The sequence below is a fragment of the Schistocerca americana genome, chromosome 6, assembly GCF_021461395.2.
Source record: "Schistocerca americana isolate TAMUIC-IGC-003095 chromosome 6, iqSchAmer2.1, whole genome shotgun sequence".
NCBI classification, from domain to species: domain Eukaryota; kingdom Metazoa; phylum Arthropoda; class Insecta; order Orthoptera; family Acrididae; genus Schistocerca; species Schistocerca americana.
Genome location: NC_060124.1, coordinates 166211699 through 166228200, shown reverse-complemented (window position 1 = coordinate 166228200; position 16502 = coordinate 166211699). Strand labels below are relative to the sequence as shown.

Below are 16502 nucleotides of genomic sequence, written 5' to 3'. Positions count from 1 at the left end.
TTAAGATTACCCGAGAGCCAGTTTTGGTCTAAATGGCTCATATGAGGACCTCCTCTGACATTCGACGCACTGTTTGCTCGACGACATTCAATACTGACGCCAATTTTCTCAGCTATTGCCCCGTGCCCTCCAAAATCAGCGCCTGAGCCTTTTTTTTTTTTTTTTTTTTTTTTTTTTTTTTTTTTTTTTTTTTTTTTTTTTTTTTTTTTTTTTTTTACTGCCGCAGTTCGTGGCACACGTTTCCTCGAATGAGGTTTCCTCGCCAGGTTAGCGGTACCCTCCCCAGACTTCTCCGAAGCATTATATTTGGCCACAATATCGTAAACAGTTGGTCTCGGGTACCTGAAGAATCGAACTATTTCAGTCGGTGAACGCCCAGAGCGAAAGACTTTCGATAATCGCGCCTCTTCGGTTGTACTCCGCACTTGTCCGTAACATCTCGGCCATTTTGAGGTTTTGACTACTAGATGCCTATGGCCAATCGCGACCCCCGGCGGAACTACGATATGGCGGGAAATTCAAACTGAAATTTGTCCAGATTTAAGTGCCGCACTCTGTATGTAGTTCATGAAACATTTCAAAAAAGGTACAGATAAATGGCCTAGAACAATGCTACAGATGACACAGTTTGTGAAAAACAAATTCTCAATTTTTTCATAATGTTCATTGATGTTCAATGGGTCCACCTTTAGTCACACGGCACACATCTAACCGGTAGTCCAATTCCGCCCATACCCCACTCAACATATCAGGAGTGACGATGTCGCTAGTCTTCGAGGTTCTGTAGTAGAGGTGGAACATGAACGCTATCAGTGATGTAACCCCACAAGAAAAAGTTGATAGGCGTCCAGTCCAGCAACCGTGTAATGGTGGCCACTCGAGTAGCGCCAGGTCTGCAGCCACAACATGGCGTATCCAGTGATGTGGCAAATTCTCATTCAGATAACCTCGTACGCGGTTGTGGAAATGTAAATGAGCGCCATCTTGTTGAAAGATGAAATACTTGCTATCAGTTTCAAGTGCAGCATGTCGAGATAGGTGATACCATTGATAGCTCTCTCACCATAGAAGAAAGCTCCACAGACTATCTTGTTGGACATGATACAGAACACATTAACTTTCTTAGAATCCTGGACATGTTCGACGGTTGGATGCGAATTCTCTGTCCCCCAAATGTGTGTGTAGTATTAGAACATCTTTCCTAAAAGACGATAAGTGCATTCGTCACTGAAGATCAATTTGGCTACGAAGTTCTCTTTTTCTAGATGCTTCTGCAGATCAATCCAGAAAGGTAGACGGCGCAATTTGCCGTCATGGCTTACAGCTTGCAGGGGATGCAATTTGTACATCTTCACTCATAATCGCCTACAAACATTCTCCATACTTTTGCCTGAGGTATATTTTTTTAATCTCATTTTGTTCGCTTCCTCTTCTCGGGGCGGACGTCGCAAGACATCCGTTTATGTTCGTTGTTGATCGATTAACTCAGTTTTTTATTACAGAGAGCAGCTAACCCTCTGACCGAACACGCTGTGCTACCGTGCCGGCTATTTTTTTCTTTCGTTCGTTGCATCTGCTCGGGGCGGACGTCCTGAGACACCCGTTTATGTTCGTCGTTGATCGAGTAACTCAGTTTTTTTTATTGCAGAGGGCAGGTATATTGGGTTCTGCGTTTGTTAATTAGGTAGACTTTGTGGGACTTCGCAACATCACGTCTCTCACCCAGCCCACTACCTGTTCTGACAAGTCCGGTCGGCCCCACCCTTTTGAATCACACAAACCACCATCCTCCTCGAATTTCTTTTACCATTTCACTAAACTGTTGTAAACCAGTGATATCGTGTGAAACTTGTTACAGAAAGCTCTTTCTACACTCGCTGCCGATTGGCAGCGGCCAAACTGTAGCACACAAAATGCTTTCTCTGTTTGCTTGGACACCATTTACAAAACTACTGTCAGTGGCGCCACTATCGACGGTTTACCAAATTAATTTGTCGGTACCAAGTTCAAAATAAATTTTGAGACTTTTTCTTTATAATGTTATTTATAACATTATCTTTTTTATAGCATTTACCTGTACCGAACACAGTTTTCAAACCTTCCTCCAGCACCCCCCTCCCCCCCCCCCTCACCAATACATGAAAAATCTTCCTCTTTTTGTTAACAAGCACCAGCACCCTCGCTACTGACAAAGACTCGTCAGAAGAGTTGTGTTCTTGACACCAACAAGGGAAGTATCCCAGCTCTAACAGCTAAAATCGATTACGAATGATTTTAAAACTCGGAATATGTCTGTTCTACCATCCATCAAGATCATTTAGCCAAAAAACTCTCCATTTGTATACAGTAGGTGCTTGAGGGTCAACAAATCTAGTGAGAACACAAGCACAACTTGCTGAAGGAACTGTACCATGTAACAGACAATTATGACCAGCAGATTCACAGGAGTCGTAAATGAACTACAATTTAAGAAAAAAGCTAAAAATTTGTTTGAAGCTGTACATGTAAACACATTTTAAATACACTCCTGGAAATTGAAATAAGAACACCGTGAATTCATTGTCCCAGGAAGGGGAAACTTTATTGACACATTCCTGGGGTCAGATACATCACATGATCACACTGACAGAACCACAGGCACATAGACACAGGCAACAGAGCATGCACAATGTCGGCACTAGTACAGTGTATATCCACCTTTCGCAGCAATGCAGGCTGCTATTCTCCCATGGAGACGATCGTAGAGATGCTGGATGTAGTCCTGTGGAACGGCTTGCCATGCCATTTCCACCTGGCGCCTCAGTTGGACCAGCGTTCGTGCTGGACGTGCAGACCGCGTGAGACGACGCTTCATCCATTCCCAAACATGCTCAATGGGGCACAGATCCGGAGATCTTGCTGGCCAGGGTAGTTGACTTACACCTTCTAGAGCACGTTGGGTGGCACGGGATACATGCGGACGTGCATTGTCCTGTTGGAACAGCAAGTTCCCTTGCCGGTCTAGGAATGGTAGAACGATGGGTTCGATGACGGTTTGGATGTACCGTGCACTATTCAGTGTCCCCTCGACGATCACCAGTGGTGTACGGCCAGTGTAGGAGATAGCTCCCCACACCATGATGCCGGCTGTTGGCCCTGTGTGCCTCGGTCGTATGCAGTCCTGATTGTGGCGCTCACCTGCACGGCGCCAAACACGCATACGACCATCATTGGCACCAAGGCAGAAGCGACTCTCATCGCTGAAGACGACACGTCTCCATTCGTCCCCCCATTCACGCCTGTCGCGACACCACTGGAGGCGGGCTGCACGATGTTGGGGCGTGAGCGGAAGACGGCCTAACGGTGTGCGGGACCGTAGCCCAGCTTCATGGAGACGGTTGCGAATGGTCCTCGCCGATACCCCAGGAGCAACAGTGTCCCTAATTTGCTGGGAAGTGGCGGTGCGGTCCCCTACGGCACTGCGTAGGATCCTACGGTCTTGGCGTGCATCCGTGCGTCGCTGCGGTCCGGTCCCAGGTCGACGGGCACATGCACCTTCCGCCGACCACTGGCGACAACATCGATGTACTGTGAAGACCTCACGCCCCACGTGTTGAGCAATTCGGCGGTACGTCCACCCGGCCTCCCGCATGCCCACTATACGCCCTCGCTCAAAGTCCGTCAACTGCACATACGGTTCACGTCCACGCTGTCGCGGCATGCTACCAGTGTTAAAGACTGCGATGGAGCTCCGTATGCCACGGCAAACTGGCTGACACTGACGGCGGCGGTGCACAAATGCTGCGCAGCTAGCGCCATTCGACGGCCAACACCGCGGCTCCTGGTGTGTCCGCTGTGCCGTGCGTGTGATCATTGCTTGTACAGCCCTCTCGCAGTGTCCGGAGCAAGTATGGTGGGTCTGACACACCGGTGTCAATGTGTTCATGTGATCATGTGATGTATCTGACCCCAGGAATGTGTCAATAAAGTTTCCCCTTCCTGGGACAATGAATTCACGGTGTTCTTATTTCAATTTCCAGGAGTGTATATTGAAAAATAAAAGTACCTGTTACAATATTAAGCAAAAGCCTAAATCATTTACAGAACTTCTATGTTGTAACAATACCTGTGTGTTCGTAGTTGGTTACCAGTTTAAATCCTTTAGGCAAAAGTAATCTGCGTGGAATTATAATATAAAGGAATTATAGCGCAGCAGTATCAAATTTTGACTAAGTGTTTCTATTGGTACACAACTTACTGGTGAGGTCTATTAGTACTGCAGAGGCACTTAAGACGGGGATAATGGGTAGGGATACAAGATGCTGTGAGACAGGGTGTAGGAGGGGGGGCGGGGGGTGCGGTGGGGTGGGGTCGGTCATCTGCGTTTCTATAAACGCTATCGTTCAGTTCACCACCTCGATAGGATTCTTGCCGATGTCCCTTCCCTCTGTGGTAGCTGATACGTGCTTGGCAGTGCAAAGCAGTGTTGATGAAACCACCACCTAATACCTACCACACAGAGGCCACTTAACTCTAGTTAAAAGTCAGTTTCTGAAGGTTCATGATTAAAAAATCATCTTTTTTATAAATAGTCTTATACAGTACTAATATTTTCTGTAAAGCATGAATTGCCCATTATCCAAAAATAACAACAGTACCCAAATGAGCACAATTACTTCACTCTTTTTCAAAAAATAATTATATGCATTACAGTGGGATGGTTCCTAAGCAAGTTCCTGCTGAAAGCAGTACTTATTACAATGCAAGTAAGCAAAAAAAAAAAAAAAAAAAAAAAAAAAAAAAAAAAAAAAAAAAAAAAAAAAAAAATTTTTTTTAAATTTACAAACATTTTCTTTATTAACTTTTCTTTTCAGAAAAAATATTTACCTTACAGTTACTATTAAATATCTCATGACTTTACATGAAACAAGCTATTATACACAAAGAATGCAAAATTACCGGGAATGTTGAAAATATTTACGCCAACTTATGTGGCTCTCAAATAAACATCAGATACATGACATATTTACTTACGTCTATTAGGCACTTTCCTTATGCCTTTTACCACAAACATCTTCCAACATCATTTCTTGTTATGAAAATGGCTTAGCGATCACATATTAAGGAGTCACATTACATTATTTTTTCAGTATACCTTTTACATCACTTTCACTTCACATTCATTCATATTAGTCTTTGGTAATCATTTACCTCCAAAAATATCTTTCTTGTACCAGTTCTCTTATTTTCCGATGACCTTTATTCTCTATGTACTTTTTATATACATTATTTACTGCGGTAGGGAAGAAGGAAAGAAAAATAGCAAAAAAGTTCCGAATGATGAGGAGTTTGGTTGACAATACAAAACGAAAAGGAAATAATATTGCCAACAGCTCGGGATGCCTGATGTTTGTCATACAGCTGACGACGCTAAGAATCCATGTCCCCTGAGGCCTATTAACTACTACTGTCCTCATCATCCTTCTGTATGTACTTCTTAAAATCAATGACATTTCGCAATGCCAGAAGTTTGTGCAACTTGACATATTCTAATTTATATGCATTGCCATGAGGCTTGGCCACAATTCTAAAGGGTCCCACATACTCATCTGTAAACTTTTTTGTTTCTGCAGCAAGCTTTTTAGATTTTTCCTTGGTTTTCACCAGCATTAAATGGCCTACTTGAAAACTTGTAGGACACGCTCTCGCATCGTGTCTTCTCTTTATTTCCAGAGCCTTTTTTCTAATATTTGCCCATGCTACCCTCTTTTTCTGCTCCATGGTCATCTCAGTATGAGTGGGAAATTCAACTAAGTCAAATAATAAGTTATTTGGTCTGATTCCACACATTAACTCTACAAGTGAAAAACGAGTTGCTTCATGTTTCAGGTGATTAATCACCTTGTAATATTCCTCCTTATGTTGTGTGTGTTATTTACTGTCCTGATATGTAGAACTAGATGTAATACCGGCGTGTATTTTGTATTCTCTGAATTGGTTTAAAAAACATACTGTCATGCAAAGTCAACTGTAATATTCTTATACTATACTGTTAATAATAACCAATGTAACAAACAGAAAGACAGTTACCTATCCGGACAGCAAAACCACAAAAACATGTGTATAACCATGTATGTTAACCTAAGGAATAAGCATCAGACTTTAACTCGTTTCTTCAAATAAGTCATTAGTATGGCAAATAACAGTAGTTAGACTACTATTCTGCAACGATAACAATATATGTGGTTGGTGGTACACTATTATTCGCCAGACTAATTAGGCACACGTAATGAAGCTGAGTAGGAAAGCAGAAAAGATTGCAACTCCCTACTTACCTAACAGACTTCACTTCAGATTTAGATAAAAGATGGTTCAGCAATACAAGAAAAGTTTAGCCACTCGAAACAAAACTACAGTATCCAATTGCTTAAGCAAACAGACTGATTTCATGAAAGCGAAAGTAAATTTGGACAGGGGGGTTTCTACATCAACATATTTGGTACTCAACATTTCATTGATTCACTATAAACTGTTTAACGTTACTATTTATCACCATTAATCATTAACTTAGTATTTCCTTTCATTAATACGTAATGTGAAAGCAGCAAACAATTTATCTAATGTGGTCTCTGAATCTGGCATAACCTTACGTAATCATTTTAACACAGAAAATAATAACAATGTTAATTATGAAATTCTCAGTTATTCTTTCCATCAATTATTACACTGATTAATAACTGATTTGCCAACAATATATTACAGATTTCACAGTATTGGCTGAATACAGGTCACTCGGAATTTTCATTTACCGGGTTAGGATCGTGCTTGGTTTATGAGCGGGATAAATTACCAGGTGGACACAATTGTTAATTTGGATGATGGTTATTATTCTTAACGCACCTTTCAACTTCCTGGCACACACTATAATACATGGCTAAAATGTCGTACCCTGTAAGCTGTGATCAGCGATGGTGGCGTTGGTGGCAACAACTGTATTAATATCAGAACAGCCAAGAGCAGTTATTCAAGTCGGACTTATTTCCTCTTCATAGCGATGATCCATCTTATAATCAATAGCCTGTTTTTCTCCCCATACCATGCCGTGATAAAACTGCAGTTTCCAACCGAGGCAGGATGCAACAATACGGCGCATTCCACACTATGCTGGCGCTGTACGTGCTGCCTCTAAGATCACTGGCCACCGACTGACTTTGTTCACGCCCGCCAAAGCGCGCCAAACGTTTCCGCTCCCACCTTTTCCTACGCTTACACAGCTTTCCGTTCCTGACGGAACTACTCCATCTTTTATACTACACATATCTCATACAGCCCTAAGTGAGTGCCAGTAACTATTACATACATAATTACATTATAGCACCTTTTTACATTTAATACTTATAACAAATAAATATCTTTACAATATTTAAAAGTAAATATTACACCCTTTTTCTTAAATGTACGAGGGCGGTTCAGAAAGTAACCTCCGATTGGTCACAGTGCGGGTTGTGGGGGGAGTAGCGACGCCATCTGTGCGTTCACGCACTCAACAGGTCAGTCGGCATCAAGCCGTGGTCGAGTGAACGTCGTACCTGCGCTAGTTTAGTTTTTGTGGCAGTTTGAAATGTGTGCTGCAATAGAAAACCCCGCCAAATGTGAAGTGCGTGCTGTCATAAGGTTTTTTACAGCCAAAGGATATTCTGCAGCAGCTATTCATCGTGAGCTTTGTGCCGTGTACGGACCAAGAGTTATGAGTGAAGGAGTTGTCCGTGAATGGGTACGTTTAGTTAAAAGTGGACGAGAAAACGTTCATGATGAAGAGAGGAGTGGTAGACCATCATTGGTGACTGACGAACTCGTTCAGACAGTCGATGCAAAAGTTCGTGAAAATCGACGTTTCTCAATATCGGAGTTGTCTACTGGTTTTCCACAGATTTCTAAGACTCTCTTGTACGAGATAGTGACAGCAAGATTGGGTTACCGTAAGTTCTGTGCACGATGGGTGCCCAAAATTCTTACCGACCACCACAAAACTCAAAGAATGGCCTCTGCATTAGACTTTCTGTCACGTTATGAGGACGAAGGAGAACCATTGTTAAACAGAATCGTGACCGGTGACGAAACCTGGATTAAGTACGTGAACCCTGAGACAAAAGAACAATCAAAGATGTGGGCACATTCAAATTCGCCTACCAAACCAAGAAAAGCCTCGCAAGATTTTTCTGCCAGAAAACTGATGGCAACGGTGTTTTGGGATGCCAAAGGGGTGTTGTTGGTTGAATTCATGGAACGTGGTACGACCATTAATCAAGACGTGTACTGTGAAACAATAAAAAAGTTACGACGGGCTATACAGAACAAACGCCGTGGTATGCTGACTTCCGGTATCGTTTTTTTGCACGATAACGCCCGTCCTCACTCTGCTCGCAGAACAACGGCCCTTCTTGAGTCCTTCAAGTGGGACGTTATCAACCATCCACCTTACAGCCCAGACCTGGGGCCAAGTGATTATCACCTCTTCATGCATTTGAAGAAATGGCTCGGGTCACAGCAGTTTGATGACGACGAAGAGCTCAAAGATGCGGTCACAGGCTGGCTCCAGGCACAAGCGGGTGATTTTTATGCAGAAGGAATTTCAAAGCTTGTGAAGAGATACGATAAGTGCCTCAATCGCTATGGAGACTATGCAGAAAAATAGTGCAAAGATGTAGTTGTAAGATGTATATATTAAAATATTTTTATTTAACTTGGTGTATTTTTTTAAATCAACCGGAGGTTACTTTCTGAACGGCCCTCGTACATTCATTTTAATCTTATCAAAGAGTTTCAGTATCGATTTCGCTTCAAACAAGATGTCTCCACTTCTGCTTTAACAGTTTCAATAAAATATTTACAAAAAAAAATTTTTAAAAATATGAACAATAATATCACAACCTCTTCAAAATATTCTAAGTAGTTGGCCCAAACTGAATGCTTCTGGTGACAATACGTCCTACAGAGACGATTTAGTTATTTCATTATTTTTCCGCACATATTTCCCTGGAGAAAATAAGCTGAAACCTTTATATGTTGTATATTCCTTTTGTATAAACATTCCTCAAACCTCTTGGATGCAAACTGTGGTCCATTACCTGATAACATGGCTTTCGGCACCCCAATGTTTACAAATTAATCTTTCTCTGGTTTACTGACTATTACCTTGGAGTTTGGCTTTTTTATAGGATAAAATCTAACATACTTCGTAAATCCATCGACTAGTATAAAGACTTATTCACAACCCCCCCCCCCCCTCCTAGAAAGAGGTAAAGGGCCAAAAAGGTCCAGAGCACCGAGATCTAACCTATTTTGAGGTACTACAGAATACAGTGGTTCCTGTACGATCCTGTTATTTGCTCACACCTTCTGACATCTGTCAGAAGATTCTAGCCTTTTCTGTACCCTGCGCCATATGTTATCGAAAATTACTACCTCATTCAATTTCGCAATACATTTTCTGGATCCATAATGACCGTACTTCCAATGCACATAATCTATCAGCAAGTCCACATGTTGTTCTGGGAAATAGATGCGCCATTTTTCCTCATCGTTCTTTCTTCGCCTAAATAGTATCTCCTGATGCATTATGTAATATTCCGCTATTTCGGAAAATCTGGATGACCTAGCCCGGCTTTTTACCAGTTTAATATTGTCATCTTGTTTTTGTTCCCTCCTGAGGTTCTTACAAATTCGTTTAAGCGGTCCTTCTTCCTATAATTGTATTGTTGCCAGCAAAACATCACTCCATTCCCGTTGTCCTAAAGGATCTACTTCCTGCCCTTTTTCTTTCACATTTCTAGACAATACACCGGCTATAATGTTCTCTGAGCCCTTTACGTACTTTATATCAAATTGCTGGAGATACATTGACCACCTCCTCAGTCTGCCGTATTTTAATTGGCATGTCTGCAAATATGTTAAGGCCCGATGGTCACTGTAAACAATTACTTTGTGGCCTAATAGGTAAGGTTCAAATTTCTGTAGCCCAAGTATAATTTCTAGAGCTTCCAGCTCCGAAATGCCATAGTTCTTTTCCGCCTGTTGCAACGATCGACTAGCAAACGCGATCGTTTTGTGAACTTGCTTTTCTCCTTCTGTTTCAATTTGGAACAGTTCCACTCCCAGACGATAACCACATGCATCTGGTCAAATACAGAAAGCCTTGGCAAAGTCAGGGTGTTTTAAGATCTGACTACTTAGCAGCGCCTCTGTAAGTTCTTCAAAGGCCCTCTGACATTCATCTCTTTAATATTTCTCTCAGACAGGGTGCACTGAATAACTGTCCAGGCACAAATTTTCGACAGAATCGAAAAAGGCCAAGCATACCTTTGAATTCCTTTCGGGTAGTAGGTGCTAAATAATCTCTAATGGCTTTAATTTTTTCAGAACCGGGAATAATTCCATTTCCATTAACAATATGGCCCAGGAATTTTATTTCTTTCCTCATAAACTCAGTTTTGTCTAATTTGAGTTTCATTCCACCACTTTCGATTGCTTCTTCTTACCCAATAACATCAGCGTTCTTCCCAAGTGGGAGTTGGAATCAACACATCGTCCACATAAACTGTAATTCTTCTCAATAACTGGTCACCTATCATTTGGGACACTACCCTAACAAATGCACAAACGCTGATGTTTAACCCAAAAGGCACAAGCTTGTACTGATAGCACCTACCCTCGAACAGGAAAGATGTGTATTTCCTAGATTCTCTCGATAAGGATAGGTTCCAATAACCACAAGCTACATCCATCGAGGTGAAAAATTTTGCACTTTTAATTTTTGCCAATAATTCTACTATATTTTCAGGCCTATCACTCTCTCGCAAAATTATTTTGTTCAAAGCTCTAGCGTCCAAAACGAGCCTAATCGAGCCATCTTTTTTAGGCACTACAACCAATGGGTTGTTATACACACTAATTCCCCTTTGTATAATGTTCCATTTAAACATTTTCTGAATCATATCTCTCACAACTCTAAGTTCAACCTATTTCTTAATACGTATCCATTTTTGAAAGTAGTTTTCCTAAAAGGATAATTAAATTTGACAATGCTACGCCATTAAAGGGACTTTTGATCATTACAGATATCAGAGTGTCTTTACGATGAGAAAAGGAGTCGTGCACAATCGACAATACAAGCAAACAGTGTAAACTGTATTGTAAAATATTAAGAAGGCTCGCAAAAAAATTCAGGAGTCTGTACATCTTGTCTGAAATCGACAGATCAGATAATAAAATAAAATCTATGCGGAATATTCTTGAAAGAGAGAGAGGGAAAGAGGGCGCAGAAGACGAAATTATTTCTGTGAAAGAGAATGCGGTAACTATTTTTTCTAAACAGGTGAGAAAACTAGTACAAATACTTCAGAGGAGAAAGCAAAACACTATACTGAAGAATCAATACAGAAGACATTGTGTGAATTAAAAATTAATTTCCCATTCCCATTTGAAATAAGAAAGATCATCATGACTCTAAAGAGCAAATCTTTTTAAGCGGAGGATAATAATTACAATAAGACACTAAAAAGTTGTAGCCTACAATATGTATCTTAGTCACTTAGGAATGCACCATTAACTCAGAGAGTTTTCCCAGAAAGACTGAAATGTGCCATAGTTATGCATCTCTATAAAAAGGTGACTCCACAGATATCGATAACTACCGTCCAGTATCAATCTTTAAACAATTTTCTAAACTTTTTGAGAAGGTAAAGTACACCATGATTGTCATCCATCTGTGAAATACGGTTTACTTAGCCAGTTACAGTTTGGAATGGCTGAATGCACCACTACATCACTTTCCCCATCAGATTCCTTCAAGAAATTTACATTAAAATCACCACAGATTAATAGTCCCTCCCTTCTGCCTGACAGATAGCACAATAACTCGTCAAAATATTTCATGATAATCTCTCAACTACCTAGTGGAGACCTGTATACTGTAACAGTCACAAGTATTACGTTTCCCAACAATAGCTCACAAAACTTGCTTCTACACCCTTATCTGTACACAATACACTAATTTCCACATTCTTGCGTTTATACCCATTTTCAACGAATTTGAGAACTCCTCCTTGTGCAGCTAAGTTACAACCACTCACGAGTATATTAAGATTTTCTATCCCTGTGGTTATATTGTGTTCAGACAGACAAATGACATCAATTTCTTTCCGACTACTAAGATAACTCAAACAAATTAACAGTTCGTTTGCTATATGTTCCCCCTCCCCTCCGTAATATTCTGATGTAGCAAGTTGATTCCACTTTCCCCTCTATTTTTATAAGATTAACTATGAGACTCTGTCAGTGTACTTCCTCTATCTGTCTATCTGAACTTAACCTAACATCACTGTCTCACCTGACACAGATAACCACAAGGACTTGCCTTTGTGTTCTGGTGGCTCCCTTATGTCCTCTGCTAGTAACTTGTTCTGAGCCCTCCTTTTCAGGTGTAGACCATGAGAGTTACGTCCTTATGTTCTTGTAGAAACTACTGGAGCAGCACCATATGAGATCTTACGCGATTTGTCATGACGCCACAGAGCCTCCACAAAACCTACATTTGTGTGCTCCGTTAACATATAGAAATACAGAAAAGAACTTCCACATTTTGTATATTACAGTGGAGGGTGGCGCTGTGAGCCTGACGCATTAATTTCGCCAACTGGGATCTTCTATGACTTATCGAAAGCACTTGATTCCCTTACACATAACACTCTTTTAGAGAAGTTAAATTTTTATGGAAGAGTAGTTCAGCAAATGCCTGATTTAGTTCATATATCAGAAACAGCCTGCAGAACGTTAGCCTAGGCTGTCCGAGTAACACAAACAGAAACGCTACATCGTCTGAATGGACAGAAATTACAATGGAAGTCCCACAGGGTTCGACCAGCGTCTCTCTTAATGTATTTTTATTTATGTTATTCTGCCATGTTATTTGAATCAGGAGGCAGATTTAGTCCTGTTTTAAATGACATAAGCATTATTGTGAAGCCAAGAAAAGAAAGGTCAATAGAGTAAACAGTAAATGATACTTTTCTGAAAGCTACTAAATGATTTTGCACAAATGGGCTAACATTAAAATTTGAAAAAAACCCAGCTCACCCACTTTTGTGCTGTCAAAAATATTCCATCTCCAGTTAACTTAGTACGCCAAAAAGAAATAATAAACAGGTAAAAACGTGTAAGTGCTTAGGTGTGCATGTAAACTGCAACTGGAGAAACCATATAGTAGACTTGCTAGAATGTTTAGGTTCAGCTACTTTTGCCTCAAGAATAAAACTCCTTGACAATTTACCCACGGGAATAAAATGTCTGACAGCAGAAGTGTTTTCAAATATAGAACAAAAAGGTTTCTCCTTAGTAGTTTCTATACTACAGAGGAATTCTTGAGCCCAATTAACAGGTCATATACTTAAAAAAATAAACGGCCACCTTCCACTGATATAAATATAGCATTTTATTTAGTTTTATATCAGTGTTTTATGTTTGTTCTGTTAACAAGTATCACATGATAATTTTTATTGGAAATTTGATCTATGAAACAAGTACCTAACTGACTAACTAAATGGACCCTACCGTTGCATTTTGGAGCAAGAATATCTTAGTCATAGGTAAAAATCGAGGAAACGTGTTGTGTTCCAGGGATATTTGTTTATTAGGAACCGATTTTTTTTTTGCTATTGAATTATAGAAATATAACTATTAGTAAGTGATTGCGCCCTAAAGAGACAAAAAGTGGTTTATAATACATACTAAGAAAAAAAAAACACGCACCACGAAGGAATTAGTCGAATTGAACGAAAATCGAAAGATGTGACGTTCATGTGTAGACAAACAAATGCTTTCAAATGAAGCAACGAGTTTGCTGTTACCAGTCACTGTTTATTTACAAAATAAACAGGGACTGTTAACATTAAAACTTGTTGTTTCATTTATTCATAAAATAAACAGTGGATAGCAACAGTAAACTTGTTTCATTCGATATCGATAACAGTCAACATTTAAACAAATGATTATCATTTCAGAAAAAAATGGATGGCTCATTCAAGAGAAAGAGCTTCACAAATCAAGCAACTGTATAACCCATTTTTCCACGTCTGCTTCCTTATGCAATTAGTTATTCGGCTTGGCATTGATTGACAGAGTTGTTGGATGTCCTCCTGAGGGATATTGTGCCAAATTCTGCCCAACTGGAGCAATAGATCGTCAAAATGCCGAACTGGTTCGAGAACTTGCCCATTACGCTCCAAACGTTCTCAATTGGGGTGAGATCCGGTGACCTTGCTGGCGAAAGCATGGTTTGGCAGGCACGAGGACAAGCAATAGAAACGTCGTGTTGCGGGCGGGCATTATCTTGCTGAAATTTAAGCACAGAATGACTTTCCATGGTGGGCAACGAAACAGGTAGTAAATATCATCGACGTACCGCTGTGCTGTAAAGGTGCCGCGAATGACAACCAAAGCGCAGCTGCTATGAAATTAAATGGCAACCCGGACCAACACTCCTGATTGTCGGGCCTTACGGCGAGTGACAGCAAGGCTGGAACCCACCGCTGTTGAGGGCGTCTCCAGACACATCTTCGCTGGTCATCTGGCCTCATTTCGACGCGGGAATCTTCACTGAAGACAATTCCACTACAATCAGTGAGTTTCCAGGCCCCGATGACCACTGGAGAAGTGCCTAGACACCCCAGACAGCAATGAGATATCAACCGGACTGTCGTCCGTCATACAGCTCGAGAACCAGGAGAGATAGTTTGGGCTGCCATTTCTTTTCATAACAGGACCTCTTTGGTTATCATCCGCGACATCCTCGCGGGCCAGCGGTACGTCGATGATATTCTATTACCCGTTTTGCTGACCTTCAGGGTGAGCCATCCTGGCTTACATTTCAGCAAGATAATGCCCACCACCGAGAGCTTCTACGGTACGTGTTCGTGCCTGCCAAACCCAACCTTCGCCAGCAAGGATTTCTCCCCAACTGAGAACGTCTAGAGCGTTGTGGGCACAGCCCTCGGAAAAGCTCGGGATTTTGACGATCTAACGCGCCAATTCGACGGAGTTTGGCACAGTATCTCCCAGGACGACACCAAACAACTCTATCAATCAATACTAAGCCGAATAAATGACTTCATAAGGGCCAGAGGTGGACTGATGCGTTATTGGCTTGCTCAGTTTGTGACGTTCTTTCTCTTGAATAAATGTCCGCCCGGGCCGAGTAGGCGATACTCTCCGCTCAAGGACTGGGCGTTGTATTGTCCTCATATTCATTTTACCGTCATCGCCTCGTAAATCGCCCAACGTGGTGCCAAATGAAAACATTTGCATCTCGGCCGTCGAAGTTCCCCAGGTGAAGACGCCAGGGCGTCAATGACATACGACCATTTAATTTTTCTTCAATAAATCATTCAATTTTTCTGAAATGTTAATATTTCTTTAACTGTGCGTGGACGTCAAATCTACCGATTTTCGTCCCATTGGAGTAATATCTTCGTGGTGCATCGTTATTTCTTTTGTCTTAGAATGTACATAAATATTGTTGTTGTTGTTGTGGTCTTCAGTCCTGAGACTGGCTTGATGCAGCTGTCCATGCTACTCTATCCTGTGCAAGCTTCTTCATCTCCCAGTACCTACTGCAGCCTACATCCTTCTGAATCTGCTTGGTGTATTCATCTCTTGGTCTCTCTCTACGATTTTTACTCTCTACGCTGCCCTCCAATACTAAATTGGTGATCCCTTGATGCCTCAGAACATGTCCTACCAACCGATCCCTTCTTCTAGTCAAGTTGTGCCACAAACTTCTCTTCTCCCCAATCCTATTCAACACCTCCTCATTAGTTATGTGATCTACCCATCTAATCTTCAGCATTCTTCTGTAGCACCACATTTCGAAAGCTTCTATTCTCTTCTCGTCCAAACTATTTATCGTCCCTGTTTCACTTCCATACATGGCTACACTCCATACAAATACTTTCAGAAACGACTTCCTGACACTTAAATCTATACTCGATGTTAACAAATTTCTCTTCTTCAGAAACGCTTTCCTTGCCATTGCCAGTCTACATTTTATATCCTCTCTACTTCGACCATCATCAGTTATTTTGCTCCCCAAATAGCAAAACTCCTTTACTACTTTAAGTGTCTCATTTCCTAATCTAATTCCCTCAGCATCACCCGACTTAATTCGACTACATTCCATTATCCTCGTTTTGCTTTTGTTGATGTTCATCTTATATCCTCCTTTCAAGACACTGTCCATTCCGTTCAACTGCTCTTCCAAGTCCGTTGCTGTCTCTGACAGAATTACAATGTCATGTGCGAACCTCAAAGTTTTTATTTTTTCTCCATGGATTTTAATACCTACTCCGAATTATTCTTTTGTTTCCTTCACTGCTTGCTCAATATACAGAAAGAATAACATCGGGGGAGGTTACAACCCTGTCTTACTCCCTTCCCAACCACTGCTTCCCATTCATGCCCCTCAACTCTTA

At 41.2% G+C, this 16502-nt stretch overlaps 1 protein-coding gene across 1 annotated transcript in view; it reads left to right on the top strand.

Moving 5' to 3' along the window:
* The window catches only part of LOC124620030 (putative inorganic phosphate cotransporter), a 150428-nt gene that overhangs the window by 118610 nt on the left and 15316 nt on the right, over nt 1–16502 (top strand). The window lies entirely within an intron of this gene.